Raw genomic sequence first — 10,383 nt, 5'->3', positions numbered from 1 at the left:
GCTTCCTATAGAGGAAAGCGCGCCAGAGGAGAGACAAGACCCGTCAACTGCATGCAAAGAAAACGTCGGAGAGAGGGAGTCAAGGGATAATCACCAAGAGAGGGGTAGCCATCTTCATAGAAGAAGGCATATTATCTCCATTAAATCCATGGTTTGATCTTGATTAATTGATAGCTAATTACAAACTCTCTCTTCATTTCATGCTTGATATCTTGCTCATTCTCAAGATTCTTAACTTCTCTCTTGTCGTCAAGCTATAGCTTCAAAGATCTCTTATTTTGGTGATCTTGAATCGTATGCTTGAGCTCATCGTATGTCATTCTCTCTCCCTATCAAGCCCTAGATCTAACTCATACCTCACTATGTTATTATTAAGCTTAATGAAGTGCCATCGACACAAGCTTCAAGTCATTTTTCTTTGAAGACCCATACTAATCAAGCCACTTATCTTTCTTAATCTCTTGCTCTAGGGTGAAAGCATGTTAACGTGTCACACTTTTTCATGTCCAGGACAATGCTAACTAGCACAATTTTGACATATGCTAACTAGTACAATAACATGAGCTACATCTCCAAGATCTATGACATATGATATATTGATAGAAAGCTCTTGAAACAAGGAATCCAAATATACAACCTCTGACAAATTTTGATATAAGTTGTAAAAATTTTACCAGACGCCCAACTTTTTTAAAATGTGCTAACTTGAAAATTCTAACTAGCACAAAAAGCGCGACACATTAACATGCTTTCACCCTCTAGCCATACTTTCAAAGTCTACATAGATATTATGTTAATATATCTGATAATCTTATGCCATATTTTGTTTTATCTTGACAATGATAAAGCAAGCATGTTAAGAAGGCCACAAGGTAAGGTGCCTAGGATGATCACCTAGGATATGGGTGTATTCAAGGACATTGAGGACAAGAAGGTGAGCTTGGAAGTAGATTAATAACTGCCATTGTCTGATAATCTTATGCCATATTTTGTTTTATCTTGACAATGATAAAGAAATCATGTTAAGAAGGCCACAAGGTAAGGTGCCTAGGATGATCACCTAGGATATGGGTGTATTCAAGGACATTGAGGACAAGAAGGTGAGCTTGGAAGTAGATGAATAACTGCCATTGTCTGATGCCAAAGCCAATCTCCCTTCATTGAGGGGCTTGAGCGCATGCGACTATGAAGGCTTGGACATGCATTGAGAAGACTCCAATATTATGATATGATTGGGAGAAAAATAGTGGTTTCAAGTTGATATCTCTATTGGAGCTAATGATCTTACCCATTGTTATTTATCATCTATGTGATTATTAGTGGTGGATTTGGCCATACATCTTGTACTATTTATTTCAATTTTTGGTGATATAGTGCTCATCGGGGTCTATATTATTGACTTTTATCTCTCTTGTTATGCTCCTTTCTCTCTACCACCTCTCACAACCAGAGTGCGTGCCCATGCCTTCTTGGTCCACCTTGCGAACACACATTCCTCGACAGCATATTGTTGTATAAAAGATAACGACGCCCGCACTGACTATGGGATGGTTGGACGACAACACTACTGTTTCAAGGTGTTAATGCGAGGGGTTTTAATGCAAACATTTAAGAGAAATCGACATAAATACATTGAAGGAAAACAAGATCCAGTTAGAAATGGCCTCTAGCTATGGTGGAGAGAGAATGATGAAGAAAACATCATGCTAGACGCCATCGCTAAGTGGATCTTGTTTTCCTGCTCCTGATGGCTTATACCCTCACCAACACCGAATAGGAGTACATCAAGAAGCTCCAAGGAACTTCTCCCGGTGGAAAGCTTATATTTGCCGCCCAACCCCCCTTTCTCACGTAGATTCAATGTAGAGAAAGCCAAGGAAACCCTCAGTTTGGCAAAAGACAAGCTTCTAAAGGTAAGCCTTTAGTCCTTTTATCGTCTTTTCATGTCAAAAAAGTTGAAAGGGAGCTCAAAAGTAAGGCTTTGGTATGGCTCCTAGCTGGCCTGCGACCCCCAAATTCCAATCAACCTTCTCAAAGCTTGGGTTAAATAGTAATGGAAATCTAGAGATACTGAAGTCGAATCTATTCAGTGTTTTCCCTAAAACCACTTTCTCTTTGTGTTTAGAGAACCAAAGATAGCCTTCCAAGCTTTAAGTTATGGCCAGTGGGTCATCCGCAACTTCCCCTTGTGCTTGTCTAGGATGAACAAATCCTTCAATCCAGAGGTCTCTGCTGCTAGAAATTACCCGTATGCGTGGAGTTTACCAATCTCCCCTGCATCTTTATAGCCACCTAAGTCCCATTACTGGTCAAGTTTGCAAAGTGTTGGGAGGACGCCCAAGGCAGGACATCTATAATCTAGCATGGCATCCCCAAGTTCTAGTGGAGATGGACATCCCCAACCTTGACAAGCTTTCTCCCTCCATTGAAATCTAGATCGACGACGGAGCGGTCTTTGACCAGCTCATTGAATACAAGTATTTGCCCGACACATGCATCTTGTGTGGAAAGAGGGGTCATTCTGTGAAGGCATGCCCTCTCAAGACTCCCCCTATTGCCCCCCGACTAGTCCTCAAGCACCGGTCGACCCGGCTTCTCAAAACCCAGAACCAATTCAGTCGGGAAAAGCTCAAAACCCTAGCAAGGCTCGAGCAAATCAAGCGCCCAGCAATGCCAGCACTGCCAAGAGGCAGTTTCCCAAATTCAAGGCTCCCAACAGGTTTGCTATCTTGGCTAGACTGAAGGAATTTGTGGATTCTGATTCAGAAGACTCAGGTGAATTCATTCGTCCTACTCAAGCTCAAGAACCTCCTGCAACATCTAGACTAGAAAAAGAATTCAATGCCCTTGATGACCAGGCTCTTCTAGATCTCAATAAGGAGAACCTTCATGTTGGCAAGATTGCCTTGGTTCCCACTCCAAATGAGCCCACCCCCATGGATGTGCTCAAGGATAACAAATGCAGCCATGCCAGTGTGACCCAAACCCCTCTAAGGCACTCAGGCAACAAGAGAGGTACTAAATGACGGCTCTGTCTTGGAACGTAAAGGGTCTAGTCTTAGAACCTAACAGAGTGATGAGGGTAGCTTCTTGGGTCAAAAGTAATCCCTCCAACTTCCTGGTTCTTCACGAGGTCAAGACTACCGGTCAATTGGAGGCAATTTCAAGTAAGCATTTACTAGCTCGAGGACCAGTGTTAGAAAAAAATCGGGGTCTAGTGTATTTTAACCGGTTGAAATTGTAACATCCCGGTTAGATTTTAAGCTTGCCTTTAAGAAAACCGGCAAATTTACACAAGTTTTAGTGTAATTATCGGCAAAAGCTTCAAATTTTGATCTGAAAACAGGGAGAATTTTATTTTGACCGGTTTGGGAAAATGTATTTTTCTAGCCCGGACCAGGACCACGTTTTTAAAAGTTGCACGACGTGAGGCTTATATAAGGAAGGAGCAGGCAATTAGCAGAAGCAAATATTATAACTGGGCTGGCAAGAAGAAATGAAGATCAGCTTCATCTTACTAGCGTTTACGGTTTGTGCGTTAACAGCAGGAGGTAAGTATAATATTTGTATGGTCTAATTTGCCTGTACTGCGTTTATTGTTGCAATTGTTGCATGTACTCCTGCATGCTGCAGGTTGGAATGTGTCAGCGAGGACGATGACGATGGGCATCAATTACGGCAGAGTGGCGGACAACTTGCCGCCTCCTGCGCAGGGAGTGGCGCTGATGCAGGAGCTGGGCGTGGGCCACGTGCGGATTTTCGACAGCGATCCGGATGTGCTGAAAGCACTGGCCAACACCAGCCTCACGGTCCTCATCACCGTTAAGAACGAGGACTTGGCCAGCATGGTGGAAAGCCGGGGAGCGGCTGCCCGCTGGGTCGAAACCAATGTCCTGCCCTACTACCCGGCCACACAAATCATTGGCATCGACGTGGGCAACGAGGTCCTCAGCAACCACGACGACCGTGCCATGTGGCGGAGGCTGGTCCCCAGTATGCGCCGGATACACGCTGCCATCGCCCAGGTACCCTACGTCATTTCTGCGCTAAGAATTTTGTGTGCATGGACTTGCTTATATTTTCTCTCTCCTGCACGCAGGCTGGACTGGCTGATAAGATAGTTGTCACCACCTCCATCGCTATCGACGTCTTGGGTGCTTCCTATCCTCCTTCTGCCGGTAGCTTCAGAGGTGATATCACAACCTCCATCATCAAACCTCTCCTGAGGTTCCTCTCAAGGACCTTCTCTCCTTTCCACCTCAACGTCTACCCGTACCTCACGTGGTCCTTCAATTCGAAACAAATCCCGCTCGGATACGCTCTCTTTCATGCTGATGCCGACTCCATGGTTCAAGATGGAGAGCTCACATATAAAACCTCTTAGATGCACAGCTTGATGCGGTATGGGCGGCCATGGCCAAGCTCGGCTTTGATGACATTTCTCTCGCCATTACAGAAACCGGCTGGCCCACGGCCGGGGGCATCGGTGCAACCCCAAGGCATGCATCAACATATATGAAATCCCTCGTGCAAAAGACGCTCACATTGCAAGGCACCCTGCGCACCCTGGAATCCACATACCAACTTACATCTTCGCTCTCTTCAACGAGAATCAGAAGGGAGGAGCGCCTACTGAGAAACATTGGGGTCTTCTCTTCCCCAACGGAACACGGGTGTATAATGCAAGCCTGACTAATTCAGCAGCACTACCGCCCACACCGACTTTTTGGTAACCAATGGTGCATTGCCAAGGAAAAGCGCCCTCATCCAAGATCAACAAGCATATTTTGAGCCTAACAACGTTGTTGCACATGCATCCTTCGCCATGAACTCAGACTGGCAAGCAAACAAAGCAAATGGAGTTAATTGTGATTTTCGTGGGCTTGGACAAGTCACTGCCACCAATCCAAGCAAGCATGATTTTTCTTTTCTAGGTCAACTATCAGCTCCACAAGCAGATTTAGAAATTTTCTCATGTAGGAAAACGGAGTCTTTTCCAGTGTTTTCATACAATAAATAACATCATGAGCTTCTGCTCGAGAGGCACCGCATACCTAGCTAGGTACGAGTGGGGGCAGGGGACTGCCCCCCCCCCCCCTATTGTGAGAATTTGTCCAAAACTTCTTGTGCTCCTATTGGGTTTCACCTGGCAAAATGCATGAATCTATTTTGAGCTGGAAGGGGTTTTTTAAGACTTTAGTATCTTGGTATGAAAACTACATAAATATAGTCATGTGCATGATGTATAACTATTAAAGGAGTTTGGATACTACTCACAAATTTATATTTTCCAAAGAATCTTATGCATTGACTAACAACTTGGTTCTTTGATGTGTGTAGGTCACGACAATTGCTTTTTTGCCTCAAGTTAAGGTCTAAGTACATTAGATTTTCTAAAAATAGTACATCTGAGTACATCTTTGTCATGGAGAATAATCAAGTAATGGGAGCATTGAGATTGGAAACCATTATTCTTCTTCTTGGAGGAGCATACTCTTCTTTCTGTTTACCACATTTAATGTATGTTAAAATCTTGTCTGTTGGTTTTAATAAGACTCCACAAGTTCAAGATCATGGTACTCATACTACATACAACTCTGTAGAAATATAGTGCATGAAGTATTTAAAGTGGCAAAGAAACATTTTATGAACTTGTCAATGATTTTGATTGGCATTCCTCACTCACTAAACATGTGCATTCCTCACTCACCAAACATGTGATACAAATTTTTTTTTCTTTCTGTGAGATAATAGAAAGTGCTAGCCATTGTATTCGGGAGACCTTTATACACATTACATTAGGAATTATAATTTTTTGATTGTAGAGACTAATAATTAAGGTAATTGTGAAATACGCCACAAAGTTATAAAGGTATGAACTTGTCCATAAAAGAGTCTATTAGGTGAAGAAAAACATATATTATTCATAGTGACACAATTACATTTTAGCCACTTCTCTAATGATGATGAGGTTGGATAACATGTATTGATTGCAATCCCAACCAAAGTACTCTAATTCCACGAGAAGTTATTTAATATTTTCCTCACTCATTGTTATGCTGATATCAAGTAAATGTAAATTTTAGTATGTATATATTTATACTCATGGAGTCTCCGTCATCATTGGGCTACATAAGCTTTAGTGAAACTTTAGGTTCTAAAGAACCTACACGATTGATTATTTTAAGGGTTGTTTTCTTAACCCAATTCTTATGTATGACTAGATAATGTATCCATTAATGAGACATATATGATCCATATCCCTATAAGATGATAATATACATTCAATCTAAGGATCTTCACATTATGATACCTAGACTAAATCTACTATTTAGAATCACAATAGCTCTAGAAAATCACATACCGTACATAGACAATTGTGCATTGAATAATTTGAAGTAATCAAAAAAATTTGTCCCTCCACCAATAACCTCGTCAATATCCCCCACACTACTAATTTATGTGTCTTCACCAAAATCCTTGCAAGTTGCCACCACCTCCTGTACTGAGTTCTAGCAACCAATGGTACATTTCCAAGGAAATCTTAGAGAACAAAAGATTACAAGAGACATGTTGGTCAACATAGAGATTGAGGAGATATAGAGACAACAAAGACACCACGTACTCTCCCAAAGACATAATTGTGTTGATTATAAGCTATGTATATCTCTGAAACCTTGTCTAGCTAGAGCAAGCTATAGATAGCTCCAACACCTTCACTCAGACAAAGGTCTCTTTGTATAGAAGAAAAACCCATTGGGGAGTACAAGGAAAACATTGAGCCCCTATATACAAGCATGTACAATGATAACCAAGAAAATATATAGTAGATGACCAGGAGGTTAAAGTGTGAATGTGGATGTGTGATGCATATAGAACCTATTTATTACAAGACTACAACATTGCATATAGAGTGATACTGCATATATAAAATATTTTAAAGAGTGAGATTGAGGAAACCCCAAGATCTTAAATATCTAGGAGAGTGAACCGTCATTCAGTAAGTCTTGTATCTGATAACCTTGTGCCCTATTTTGTTACATCTCGACAACGATAAAGCAATCTGGTTGTGAAGGCCACAAGGTAAGGTACCTAGGATGATCACCTCAGATATGGGTGTATTCAAGGACATTGGGGACAAGAAGGTGAGCTCAAAAGGAGATGAATAGCTGCCATTTTCTGACACCAAAGCCAAAATCTGCTCATTGAGAGCCTTGAGGGCATGTGTCCATGAAGGCTTGGACATGGGTCGAGAAGACTCCAATATTATGATATGATTTTGGGAGAGAAAAAATGGTTCCAGGTTGATATCTCTACTAGATCTAATGATCATACCCATTTTTATTTATCATCTATGTGATTTCTAGTGGTCAAGTCAGCCATATACCTTGTACTTTTTATTTTAGTTTCTCATGATATAGTGTTCATCCGGGTCTATATTGGATTTCATCTCTCTTGTTTCTGCTCCTTGCTCTTTGCCACCTATCACTGCCAGAGGTCTCATGCCTTCTTGGTCCACCTTGAGCACACACATCCCCGGTAGTGTGTTGTTAAATAGAAGACAACGATGCCCGCAATGACTATGGGATGGTTGGATTGCAACACTATTGTTTCATGAAGTGTTAATGGGAAGAAACACTTGACACTTGAACCCCTGAATCGATTCTTGAACCCTTGACACTTGAAACTTGACACTTGAACCCTTGAATCCATTCTTGAGCTCGAACCACCATTGAAGCTTTGGTTTTTGGCCTTGATTTCCCTTGGATGCTCTAAAACTCTTGTGGTCCTATTGCATTTTTCCATTTTCACCATGGAAATCATATCAAAAATGGAAAAAAAAACACATTTAAGGATACAAGGAATGCATGATCATATAAATATTATGAAGCTCCAGTATTTGGAACTATTTCTTCTTTTTCCATTTGATTTAAGAGGGCAAATGATCTTTTTGGATCTAGTCAGGCACATATATGTGCTACAATATAGGGGATATATTAGGTACATGATAGTAATTATGATTTATTTATATGAATACATCCTTATGAAGACACAGGGTCAATGATTTTTTAAAGCATACCTACGATGGTGCAATGATCGAGCGTTGTATGCATAAGTCTGTAATTATAGATAACAATTGGAACATATCGAAGGATATGCAGGTTTACAGGGGTTGGATGTTGTGTCACTTTGCTTCCATGATGGGAAACATGGGCAAGGACTGAAAATCAAGTCTACTCCAAGAGTAGGGAAAATTTGGTATAAATGCAGTTTAATGCTATGCTCGGTGTTTCCTTGGTCGCTATTTGGGCTAAACTAAGTGACTTGCACTGCCTTGGATTGATATGAGTCAAATGTGATGCTCACATGAAAGCATATATGATTCTTGAAGGAATTCCTATCTAGAATGTTATCTCTTGCAGTGCATTGACAATAGGATATGCTAAAGTCTATGTTTAGCAATGCTTTGGTACAATAAATTTGTGCTCGGCAAAACAGAAGTTAAAATATACGCCTAATGTGGTGCCGCAAGAAAGCAGATGAAGGTATTGATGGCCTTGTCATCCAAAATATCATCACTTGGACTGCCTTGATTGAGGGATATATCTAAGGCATTGGCGACAAAGTCTTGAAGGAACATGTTGAACTAGGAAGAGTTTTGGTTGATATAATTTCTTAATATGGTGCTCTCATGGAATCACAAGACATTCTTGGTGGGTTTCTTATCTGATGTTTCATAACTTGATTTGCATTGATTGTGGGATATCCCCAAGGCATGAAGTGTGAGAGAGCTCAAGGATCATTTTAAATGGGGGGAATTAATTGGATAACCCATCTGTACACTTTTAGGGGCTTTTTTGACCTATCTATTGGCTCCATATGCAAGCGAAATATACTAAACACCCATGGGTTATGTACATAGGTATGGGAATCATTTGGGATAGTTAAAAATGCATAAATCTCTAGAAGAAGGCTCCATATAGAGGAGTAAAATATTTCACACACCCCAACAAACTTCCCTGTGTGTGTTATATGTAGCACTCAACAAATACAAAGTGTAGTCCCCTAGATAATTTGAACAATAGGGTGTAGGAATAAAAAAATTATCCTAGAGAATTTGAGAATAGGAATAGATGAAAAACTATCTTTTCTTGACGAGTGCATTCTACCAAGGTTTTGGCTACAAAAGTTCGTGCTTCAAAGTTTATTGTCAGTGGAGCAACTTTTGTCATGCAATATTGATTTCAACTTTGTTGTTGGAGTTTCTATGTCGACCTTTGTCTTTGAACTAGTTGCTTCTATTGGTTGTGCCATCTTCTTTATATTTGTAAAAGTAGACTTTGACAAATGTGGATTCTTTCCATATATGTTGAATGATGAATGGTTACTTCTTCCATATGGTTGATGTAAGGTTTCCAGTTTCTGAAACCTTAAAGGTTGTATAAGTAATCAAACTGATATGATTATTGAAAAAGCAATGTAGAATAGTCCGACCATGGCAAATATTGGTATTTTTGGAATCTTAAGCACAGCAAACCCCGGGCTAGAAATTTTCAGAATTGAATTCCGATAAAAACTGACGTAGTTATGACCCCTGGAAGTTTACACTGTGAATTGAGTAAAATAGAAAAATTGAAGGGTTACAGTAATCATTTAAGCATAGACTTTATTAAAGGTCTCCCAGATATTTACAAGATATTTACCAATTAAGCAAAAATAGGTCAAATTATAGCAAAATTGACATTTTAAAAGCTGGCAGGTAATGGGAGGGTCATCACTGAGCTGCCAGGGACTCATTTAGCAGCAGGGGTCGTTTTTTGACTTGCTGGGGGCTGCTTGAACTTCAAGCAACTGCCTTTTTCAGCCGGTGAGAGCTTATGAGTGCCAGAAAACTATAAATAGGACCCCTAGCTTCACATTTTACAGAGACTCGGAGCCTTGCTACTCTCTCTCTCATCTAGAGAGAACACTACGCAAAAATCATTAGAGTTTAATCTCTAATTGATTAACCCTAACGGTAATTAACCTAATCCTTCTTAATTAGCAAGGTTAGATTAAGATAAATTGTTAATAAATCAAAGATTAGGCCTATGCATGCTCCTTAAACCTCTTTAAATTAATTAATCTCTGCTGATTATTATAATTAAGCTTAGTAATATTAAGCTAATTAATTATCCTATCATATTATGGCTGAAATTAGCCAAATTAACCATGAATTAATGATAAATATATTAATTAAGCTTAGATTAAGATGAGGTAATTATCAGAGTTGCATTAAACAGTCATTAAGCTAGGAAAATTATCCTATAATTTTCTGAGTAATTTTCCTAATTAATTATGCATAATTACTCTGTTTTTTGAGCTATTTAAATAGGGGAAATT

The 10,383-nt window shown here is 40.0% G+C and overlaps 1 pseudogene; it reads left to right on the top strand.

Moving 5' to 3' along the window:
• Nucleotides 1–2,531: 2,531 nt before the first annotated feature.
• On the top strand, nucleotides 2,532–5,372 carry LOC147441128 (lichenase-2-like; annotated as a pseudogene).
• The last annotated feature ends 5,011 nt before the right edge of the window (nucleotides 5,373–10,383 follow it).

The sequence above is a fragment of the Adiantum capillus-veneris genome, chromosome 15, assembly GCF_014529385.1.
Source record: "Adiantum capillus-veneris isolate H3 chromosome 15, ASM1452938v2, whole genome shotgun sequence".
In the NCBI taxonomy this organism is placed as follows: Eukaryota; Viridiplantae; Streptophyta; class Polypodiopsida; order Polypodiales; family Pteridaceae; genus Adiantum; species Adiantum capillus-veneris.
This window is presented reverse-complemented; position numbering and strand designations above follow the sequence as displayed.